Source organism: Manihot esculenta, chromosome 4 (assembly GCF_001659605.2).
Source record: "Manihot esculenta cultivar AM560-2 chromosome 4, M.esculenta_v8, whole genome shotgun sequence".
Lineage (NCBI taxonomy): Eukaryota > Viridiplantae > Streptophyta > Magnoliopsida > Malpighiales > Euphorbiaceae > Manihot > Manihot esculenta.
This window is the reverse complement of record NC_035164.2, coordinates 11,363,181-11,373,466: the sequence shown is the minus strand read 5'-3', so window position 1 is coordinate 11,373,466 and position 10,286 is coordinate 11,363,181.

Genomic DNA, 10,286 nt, shown 5'->3' with positions numbered 1-10,286 from the left:
TATAAAACTTTTGTCATAAATATTTTCATCAACAACCTGCACATCAAGAACAAATGAACTACTCATAAAAATATTAGTCATAGAAAGATCTTGTGGATGTGACCCATTCTCCTATACAACTTCCAAAACAGCCTTATTCGCCTCCTCCACTTCATCAATCCTATGCTCCCCATGTCCACCATCATTCATAACCTCTTCTATAAGCTCATTGATGGAATTTTCAGCAACAACTATATTAACTTCATGCATTACAAATTCCTCTTCAATTTCAATCTCTATAAAAGTTGAGATTGGAACTTTAGCCTCTTCTTTTTCTATCTTCCCTCCTTGAATTAGTCTTGTCAACCTGTTATCCAAATCCCTATAATAGCGTGAAGGGATGAATCTTTGGCGCATCAACTCTTCATCTCGAACTTGAGACCTATTGGAATTAAGAGTTCTTTGAGGCATTCTCGTAGGAGTGGGAGCTTGTGAGACATTCAAACTCTCCATAATTTCAATCAACCTCTCAAGAGTCTTATAAATCCTTCTAAACTCACCACCAACTGTGTAACGATCCGAAAATTGGACCGCTACCGGCTCTAGGATCCGGGTCGGCTTAAGGCCGCCAAGACCCGTAGCAAGCCTGACTTGCAACTTGAAAACCTGTTTAATCCCATACATGATCACAACATACATAAAAATTTAAAACTTTTCTTTCATACATCCAACTCAACCTGAGCATACACTGTACATAGTCATAATTATGATCCCCTCTGTGGGATCTCATCAATACCCCAAAGGGGCTAAAACATGAGATGAGTTGGCTTACATAAACATCATAAAACATTTTTGATCATGTAATAAAAGGGATACCTCATACACAATGTCAAGCACAATATCTAATCCTCAAATTATCGTTACATGACTGAACTGTACTTTTTTTTTTCATAACATTAATACATCTATCATGTCCACACTAACTATTACATACACGTGACTTCATCACTCTTGTAAACCTCCTGGTCTACCCTATACCTGCAATCCTGGGGAAAAATGGGAGAGGGGTGAGCTACTAGAGCCCAGTGAGCAGAATAATAAAACACTTAAAATATATGATAACATGAAATGCATCACATCACAGCTAATCACATCAAGGATGAACCTGTCCCCAATAGCCCTCTACATGGTCCAACTGTGCCAGAACGTAGAATGGGTTCTGGTCTTTCCCTTACATATCATAACATAACATGGTCCAACTGTGCCAGAACGTAGAATGGGTCCTGATCTTTCCCTTACATAGTGCCAGCGAACGTAGAATGGGTCCCACTGGTCTTACTTTCCGTACCGTACATATCACATCGTCATATCATAGATCGAGGGCTATGGATCTTCCAACATTCATCCACATCAACAATAAAATGTGCAATGCAACATATTCGTGAAATTCTAATGCAAACAACCTAGTATATTTCATGGCATTCATGATGCGTGAATCATGCTAAAAGTCCATTATTTGCTTTAAAACATAGTAGGTTATTCCACTCACCTCTGGATAGCTCTGACCAGACACTGGGGCAACAGACTCACTGCTGGGGTCCTCGGTTCCTCGGGTCCGAACCTACACAGGTGGACTCAAATGAGGGACCAAACATACCTGAACATAACTCTAAACTATCCCTCAAAAACCCCCTAAACATCATGGAATAATCATAGAGAAACATGCAAGAAATGGCTGAACAGGGCACTTTAGGCGGCAGGTTCGGCGGCCGAAAGTCCCTCCAGAGCCGAAAGTCAGGCAGGTTCGGCGGCACCTTCGGCGGCCGAAACTCCCAGACAGAGGCGAAACTCATGCATGTTCGGCGGCACTTTCGGCGGCCGAAACTCCCAGACAGAGACGAAAGTCTCCTTTCGGGGGCAAGCTTCGGCAGCCGAAGGCTGCCTCCACAAGCATGTTCGGCGGCCGAAAGTTCCTTCGGCTGCCGAACCTGGTTTCTCCCAGAATGGCAGAAACTCAGCTCCCCTATGCATTTATGCCTCCAAAACTATCCAATCATGCATAAACCTATTCTACAACATTCCCCATCATGCATAAGCAAACATACAAGTTCCTAGGGGCATCAAACCATCAAAAACCCCAACTACAACACACAAGCAACTCACATTGCTCAAGAACATACATTTATACCCATAAACACAACTATGACCTAAACATGCATTCTACCCCCATGAACTTCATAAAACTTACTTAAAATATAACATAAGCTAGAGATCGACTCTTACCTCTTGAAGATCGAGAGTAGAGGCGACCAAACTTGGAGTTGGGAGAGATTTGGGTTCTTGAACCTCAAAGCTCCAAAACTTTGCTCAAAAGCTCAAATCTTCAAAACAAGATGAAAACTAGTGAAAAACTCGAAAGATCTGAAGGAAAAACATCAAAGATCGGTGAGGGGTGGCGGAAAGCTCACCTTGGCCAAAAATGGGGAAAAGCTCGCCCGTTTTCGGCTAAGGGACCCTTTTATAGTGGCTGGCCAGGCCACGTTCGGGGGCCGAACGTGCCTCCGCATGCATGCCATGTTCGGCGGCCGAATTTGAGGTTCGGCGGCCGAACCTAGACTTTCCTCACCTATGCTTTCGGGGGCCTAAAGGCGCTCCCGAAGGCATGCATGTTCGGCGGCCGAACTTGAGGTTCGGCGGCCGAACCTGAGTTTTCCTTCAAGGTTGTTTTCATGCAAAAACTCATTTCCATTTTACTTAAAACCATGAAATACCTTAAAACATTTTATGAAAACATGATTCTACCCTACTAGAGGCTTCCGACATCCGAGATTCCACCGGATAGTAGGAATTCCGATACCGAAGTCTAGCCGGGTATTACATTCTCCCCCCCTTAAGAACATTCATCCCCGAATGTTCCTCAACTAGCACATAGCATGGCATAAAACATAACATACATACATAGCACATAAACACATAGAGATCTAACCTTAAAAGAGATGAGGGTACTGCTGGAGCATAGACTCCCGTGTCTCCCAAGTGCATTCTTCCAAATTGTGGTGGTTCCACAGGACTTTCACCATCGGGATTTCCTTGTTTCTTAGCTTTCTGATCTGGGTGTCTATGATCCGTACTGGCTGCTCAACATAGGTGAGATACTCTTGGACCTCCACATCAGGCTCACTAAGAACCTTGCTCGGATCTGACACAAACTTCCTCAACATTGAAACATGGAAAACCAGATGGATCCTTTCCATTGAAGCAGGTAAATCCAGCTTGTACGACACATTCCCAATCTTTTGCAAGATTTCAAAGGGTCTGATGTATCGTGGGGCTAGTTTACCTTTCTTTCCGAAGCGAACCACTCCTTTCATAGGAGACACCTTGAGCAATACCAGATCCCCCTCCTGAAACTCTACCTGTCTTCTGCGGATGTCTGCATAACTCTTTTGTCTGCTTGCAGCAGTCTTGATCCTTTCTCTGATTATGGGTACTACCCTGCTGGTAATCTCAACAAGCTCAGGCCCTGCCAAGGCCTTTTCTCCAACTTCCTCCCAGCAAACCGGTGACCTGTACTTCCTCCCGTATAAAGCTTCATATGGAGCCATCCCGATGCTAGCATGATGGCTGTTATTGTAGGCAAACTCCACCAAAGGTAGATGTTGCCTCCAAGAACCGCCAAAATCCAGCACACACATTCTGAGCATATCCTCTATGGTCTGGATGGTCCTTTCTGATTGTCCGTCTGTCTGTGGGTGGAAGGCAGTGCTAAAATCCAACCTAGTACCCATGGCGTTCTGCAGACTCCGCCAAAACCTGGAGGTGAACTGGGGCCCTCTATCTGACACTATCGAAACAGGAACCCCATGCAGCCTGACGATCTCGTCAACATACACCTGCGCCAACTTGTCCACAGAATAGCCACTCCTGACAGGGATGAAGTGAGCAGATTTGGTGAGTCTGTCCACAATCACCCATATGGAGTCCAATATGTTGGACGCCGCCGGTAACCCCACTACGAAGTCCATAGCTATATTTTCCCATTTCCATTCTGGAATAGGTAGCGGGTTAAGCATTCCAGCCGGCTTCTGATGTTCCAGCTTCACCCTCTGACACACTTCGCAGGCTGACACAAACTGTGCCACTTCCTTCTTCATAGCTGGCCACTAATAAACCTTCTTTAGATCTTGATACATCTTGGTGGCTTCGGGGTGAACGCTGTATCTTGCATTATGAGCCTCTCTCATAATGTCTCCTTTTAGCCCTATGTCATCTGGTACACATAGTCTGCTCCCATAGCGGAGGATCCCCTTGCTGTCGAATCTGAACTCACTATCATTGCCTGACTGAACAGTCTTGGCAATCTTCACTAACTCCGGGTCCTCATGCTGTTTCTGAGCCACCTGCTCCAGAAACACGGGTGCCACTCTCATCTGGGCCACCAAGGCACCTGTACCAGACAACTCCATCTGTAGACCTTCCTCAATGAGCTTGTAAAACTCCTTCACCACTGGCCTCCTCTCTGCCGTGATGTGGGATAGACTGCCTAGTGACTTCCGGCTTAGGGCGTCTGCCATGACATTCGCCTTACCCAGATGATACTGAATCTTGCAATCATAGTCACTCAGCAGCTCTACCCATCTTCTCTGTCTCAAGTTCAAATCTCTTTGACTCAGGATGTACTGCAGGCTTTTATGATCCGTGAAGATCTCACATTTAACCCTATAGAGGTAGTGCCTCCAGATCTTGAGTGCAAAGATTACTGCTGCCATCTCAAGGTCATGTGTGGGGTAATTCAACTCATGCTTCTTCAGCTGCCTAGAAGCATAAGCGATCACCCTCTCATTCTGCATTAGTACATAGCCCAGTCCCACACGGGACGCATCACAAAAGACTGTAAAGTCCTCATCACTAGATGGCAGAGCTAAAACTGGTGCTGAAGTCAACCTCTTCTTAAGCTCTTCGAAACTCTCTTCGCACTGGTCGGTCCACAGAAACTTCTGATTCTTCCTGGTTAGTCTGGTCAGAGGAGCTGCTATTTTTGAGAAGTCCTGAACGAACCTCCTGTAGTAACCTGCTAAACCCAAGAAACTCCTGATCTCCGTCACTGAAGTGGGTCTAGGCCAGTTAGCCACAGTTTCTGTCTTCTTGGGGTCTACCTCTATACCATTCTCTGACACTACATGCCCCAAGAACGAAATACTCCTCAGCCAGAACTCACACTTGGAGAACTTGGCATACAAGCCATGTTCCCTTAAGGTCTGCAAGACCAACCGCAGATGATGGGCATGCTCCTCTGCATTCCTAGAATACACTAAGATATCATCTATGAAGACAATAACGAAGTGATCCAGGTATTGGCTAAACATTCTGTTCATGAGATCCATGAATGCTGCAGGGGCGTTAGTTAACCCGAACGGCATCACAAGGAACTCAAAATGCCCATATCTGGTCCTGAAAGCTGTCTTTGGCACATCTTCTTCTCTGATCCTCAGCTGATGGTACCCCGATCTCAGATCTATTTTGGAGAAACAACCCGCTCCTGCTAGCTGGTCGAATAGATCATCGATCCTTGGCAGAGGGTACCTATTCTTGGTAGTGACTTTGTTCAACTGCCTGTAGTCGATACAAAGTCTAAGGGACCCATCCTTCTTTCTCACAAACAAGACCGGAGCACCCCAAGGTGAGGTACTCTGTCGGATGAAGCCCTTTTCTACCAGCTCTTGCAATTGCTCTTTCAACTCCTTCAACTCGGCTGGGGCCATCCTGTAGGGAGGGATAGAGATCGGTCTAGCTCCAGGCACCAACTCTATTTCGAACTCTATCTCCCTAGCAGGTGGTAAACCTGGAAACTCGTCTGGAAAAACATCCTGAAACTCTCTGACAACTGGCACCGAGGCTGGCTCCCTGACCTGACTGTCTAGCTCTCTCACATGAGCTAAGTAACCCTGACATCCTTTCCTAAGCAACCTACGAGCCTGTAGAGCTGATATCAGACCTCTAGGTGTGCCCCTCTTGTCTCTTCTGAAGACGACCTCTGACCCATTCTGATCTCTGAACTTGACTACCTTGTCTCTGCAGTCCAAGGTAGCACCATGGGTAGATAGCCAATCCATCCCTAGAATGACGTCAAAGTCTGTCAAATCTAGAACCACAAGGTCGGCGGAGAGGCATCTTCCCTCAACAAAAACTGGACTGTACTGGCAGACTGACACTGCCACTGACGGGTCACACTTGGGTCCACTGACCCATAGGGGATACTCTAACCCAGAGACTATCAGACCCAACCTCTCGACGGCTCTCGGAGCGATAAATGAATGAGATGCACCCGGGTCCATTAATGCATACACATCAGAACACCCAATGATGAGATTACCTGACACCACGGTGTTGGATGTGTTAGCCTCCTGCTGAGTCATGGTGAAGATCCTGGCTGGAGCTGATGGACCTTCACCTCGGGAACCAGAAGAAGAGGCTGCCCCTCTCCCTCTACCTCTGCCACTGCCCTGAGTTGTGGCTGGAGCTGCTGGCTGTGCCACACTACCAGAAGTTGTCTGCTGGGGCTGGCCCATAAAAGGTGCTCTAGGACACTCCCGAGCTATGTGTCCCTCCTGTCCGCATCTGAAACATGTATTAGTCCCAGCTCGACACACTCCCCTGTGCGGCCTTCCACATCTCTGGCATTCTGTACCATCTGAGCCTGAGCTCGAGCCACTGCCAAATCCCAGACTGGACTTCAACTTATTCCAAAACTTATTCTTCTTCGGCTTCTTGGTGGTGTTGTCCCACCTCTTCTTACCTGAGCTCTGAGAAGAGAGACCTGGCCCTCCTCTGCCTGGGGTCTTAACCCCTGAAGACTGGGTCACTGACTGCTTCACTGACCCCTCAACTATAGCACTTGCCTCCATTCTTCGAGCCATATCCACCACAGTGTGGAAACTTTCCCTCTCAACTGACTGAATCAACGAGGAGTACCTGGAATGCAGCTTCATCACGTATCTCTTGGCTTTCTTCGTATCTGAATCTAGAGCTTGCCCTGAGAAAGGCAATAGCTATAAGAATTTATCCGTGAACTCCTCTACGCTCATGTGCTCTGTCTGCCTCAGTTGCTCAAACTCAATCATCTTCAGTTCTCTGGAACTGTCTGGAAAAGCCCAACTAGCGAACTCATTCGCAAATTCTTCCCATGTCATACCGTCTAGTCTCGGGTCCACATAACACTTGAACCATTCCCGTGCCTTCTTGCACTTTAAAGTGAACCCTGCCATCTGAATGGCCCTGCTATCATTCGCCCCTAGCTCATCAGTTATTGTCTTCACTACTCTCAGATACTCAAAGGGGTCATCCCCTGACTTGTATTTGGGAGCATCCAGCTTAAGGTAATCTGTCATCTTTACCTTGCTCCCATCGGCTGAGCTAGGTCTGGGAGGTTGAGTAACTGGGGCTGCTGGTTCTGTAGGTGGTGGAGGTGGGGGTGCAGCATTCCCCGAGGTGGGTTTTGCCGGGTTTGGATAGAAGGGTGAGGGTGGATAAGCTGGGTACTGTGTGTAAGGTGGATAGAAAGGTGGATAAGGCATGTAGGTAGGGTAGGGGTTAAAGCTGGAATAATCCGATGTGCCTCCCATCGGATACCCTGAACCCTGTGGGAAGGGTGGATAATGGGGTGGAAAACCATACCCCGAGGCCTGAACGCCTCCTTGAGACTCCCCTGTCCCTTCTTCCTCCATGCTCACATCCAGGTTCCCATCCCTCCTCTGATCCTCTTCCATAACCTCCCTCACATCTGAAGAACTTCCTCCTCTATCTGTCCCCCTTCTGCTAGCATCAAAAAACCTTCTAGGGTCCCTTGACACTCTTTCTCTGTTTGCTCTACATGACATTGCCCTAGGCAATGTAGGAGGACGGGCGCTCGTGCCCTCATCCTCAGGTGGTACTCTAGTCAATCTTGCCGATCGACGGGTTCCTCTCATCCTATTTTCTGAAAAAAAAAAAAACAGTGCACATCATACAAACATTAGCATCATATGGTTCATGTGGGCACACATGAACCCTCATCACATATACATCATTCATATCATAGCATCAATGCACATGTATATAATCATGGCATTACACATCATCATACAAGACAGGACTCCACATCCTATCCTAGTGGACATGATCTTTCCTATTGTGCTTGACCTTCTAGAACATCTATGAGCCCGACACTCTAGGTCCGATCCTATGAACCTAGGGCTCTGATACCATTCTGTAACGACTCGAAAATCGGACCGCTACCGGCGCTAGGATCCGGGTCAGCTTAAGGCCGCCAAGACCCGTAGCAAGCCTGACTTTCAACCTGAAAACCTGTTTAATCCCATACATGATCACAACATACATAAAAATTTAAAACTTTTCTTTCATACATCCAACTCAACCTGAGCATACACTGTACATAGTCATAATTATGATCCCCTCTGTGGGATCTCATCAATACCCCAAAGGGGCTAAAATATGAGATGAGTTGGCTTACATAAACATCATAAAACATTTTTGATCATGTAATAAAAGGGATACCTCATACACAATGTCAAGCACAATATCTAATCCTCAAATTATCATTACATGACTGAACTGTACTTTTTTTTTTCATAACATTAATACATCTTTCATGTCCACACTAACTATTACATACACGTGACTTCATCACTCTTGTAAACCTCCTGGTCTACCCTGTACCTGCAATCCTGGGGAAAAATGGGAGAGGGGTGAGCTACTAGAGCCCAGTGAGCAGAATAATAAAACACTTAAAACATATGATAACATGAAATGCATCACATCACAGCTAATCACATCAAGGATGAACCTGTCCCCAATAGCCCTCTACATGGTCCAACTGTGCCAGAACGTAGAATGGGTCCTGGTCTTTCCCTTACATATCATAACATAACATGGTCCAACTGTGCCAGAACGTAGAATGGGTCCTGGTCTTTCCCTTACATAGTGCCAGCGAACGTAGAATGGGTCCCACTGGTCTTACTTTCCGTACCGTACATATCACATCGTCATATCATAGATCGAGGGCTATGGATCATCCAACATTCATCCACATCAACAATAAAATGTGCAATGCAACATATTCGTGAAATTCTAATGCAAACAACCTAGTATATTTCATGGCATTCATGATGCGTGAATCATGCTAAAAGTCCATTATTTGCTTTAAAACATAGTAGGTTATTGCACTCACCTCTGGATAGCTCTGACCAGACACTGGGGCAACAGACTCACTGCTGGGGTCCTCGGTTCCTCGGGTCCGAACCTACACAGGTGGACTCAAATGAGGGACCAAACATACCTGAACATAACTCTAAACTATCCCCCAAAAACCCCCTAAACATCATGGAATAATCATAGAGAAACATGCAAGAAATGGCTGAACAGGGCACTTTAGGCGGCAGGTTCGGCGGCCGAAAGTCCCTCCAGAGCCGAAAGTCAGGCAGGTTCGGCGGCACCTTCGGCGGCCGAAACTCCCAGACAGAGGCGAAACTCATGCATGTTCGGCGGCACTTTCGGCGGCCGAAACTCCCAGACAGAGACGAAAGTCTCCTTTCGGGGGCAAGCTTCAGCAGCCGAAGGCTGCCTCCACAAGCATGTTCGGCGGCCGAAAGTTCCTTCGGCTGCCGAACCTGGTTTCTCCCAGAATGGCAGAAACTCAGCTCCCCTATGCATTTATGCCTCCAAAACTATCCAATCATGCATAAACCTATTCTACAACATTCCCCATCATGCATAAGCAAACATACAAGTTCCTAGGGGCATCAAACCATCAAAAACCCCAACTACAACACACAAGCAACTCACATTGCTCAAGAACATACATTTATACCCATAAACACAACTATGACCTAAACATGCATTCTACCCCCATGAACTTCATAAAACTTACTTAAAACATAACATAAGCTAGAGATCGACTCTTACCTCTTGAAGATCGAGAGTAGAGGCGACCAAACTTGGAGTTGGGAGAGATTTGGGTTCTTGAACCTCAAAACTCCAAAACTTTGCTCAAAAGCTCAAATCTTCAAAACAAGATGAAAACTAGTGAAAAACTCGAAAGATCTGAAGGAAAAACATCAAAGATCGGTGAGGGGTGGCGGAAAGCTCACCTTGGCCGAAAATGGGGAAAAGCTCGCCCGTTTTCGACTAATGGACCCTTTTATAGTGGCTGGCCAGGCCACGTTCGGGGGTCGAACGTGCCTCCGCATGCATGCCATGTTCGGCGGCCGAATTTGAGGTTCGGCAGCCGAACCTGGACTTTCCTCACCTAT